The following is an 820-nucleotide window of genomic DNA, read 5'->3' as shown; positions in this document are numbered from 1 at the left end:
CCTCTTGCCTCTTTCTTGGTGTCTTGCTCTGTGTGTGTGTGTGTGTATGTGTGCATGCACGTGTGTGTTCATAAGCTCTCGTGTGTGATGAAATCTAGAACTTTGTGCTTTTGAGCTAAGTAACCTCCATTCTTACACGTTTGAGGATTGTTCCCTCCAACCAAGGGCTCTCATAAGGCCCCAGAACCTAACTTAGATGAGCATGCATATACGCCTGGAGGTCTATAGGGGAACAGCTAGCAAGAGTTATGGGATCCAATAACATGGTGCCAGTTCCTCATCTTGCCCTGGGAAAGACCCATAAATATAGTACAAAGCATTGAAAGCCCAGATGATGCCTTTACCATTTGCTAGATAGATCAACAACCCTACCCTAAAGAAGGGTCCAAAGCTGAATTTCAGCCACCACATACTCCCTGGACCAGGAACCATCATGTAGAATGGAATATCATCAGATGTATTCAAAAGCTCTGCTTGGTCATGCAACTCTCCTCTCCCCTCTCCCCTCTCCCCTCTCCCCTCCCCCTGCCCCACACACCATCTGGGCCATCTTCAGTTTGCATCTTCACCCTGGCTTCCAGCCAGCCAGTGTCTTTCAATAGTTCCCTTTCTTTCCTTTCCTGGAAAAGAATTAATGGGAGGTCCCACTATCCACGTCTACAGAAGAGTGTTCATCCCTCTGAGCACAGTCTCGAGACTATAATACCAATCATCTGTATCTCCTGTGATACTAAACTTTGACATCTACCTGCAAACTGGAGCTATTAGCTCTCTCTCTCTCTCTCTCTCTCTCTCTCTCTCTCTCTCTCTCTCTCTGTGT

This window comes from Mus caroli, chromosome 1, assembly GCF_900094665.2.
Source record: "Mus caroli chromosome 1, CAROLI_EIJ_v1.1, whole genome shotgun sequence".
NCBI classification, from domain to species: Eukaryota; Metazoa; Chordata; class Mammalia; order Rodentia; family Muridae; genus Mus; species Mus caroli.
The sequence above is the reverse complement of the archived record's forward strand: the minus strand, read 5'-3'. Positions refer to the sequence as shown.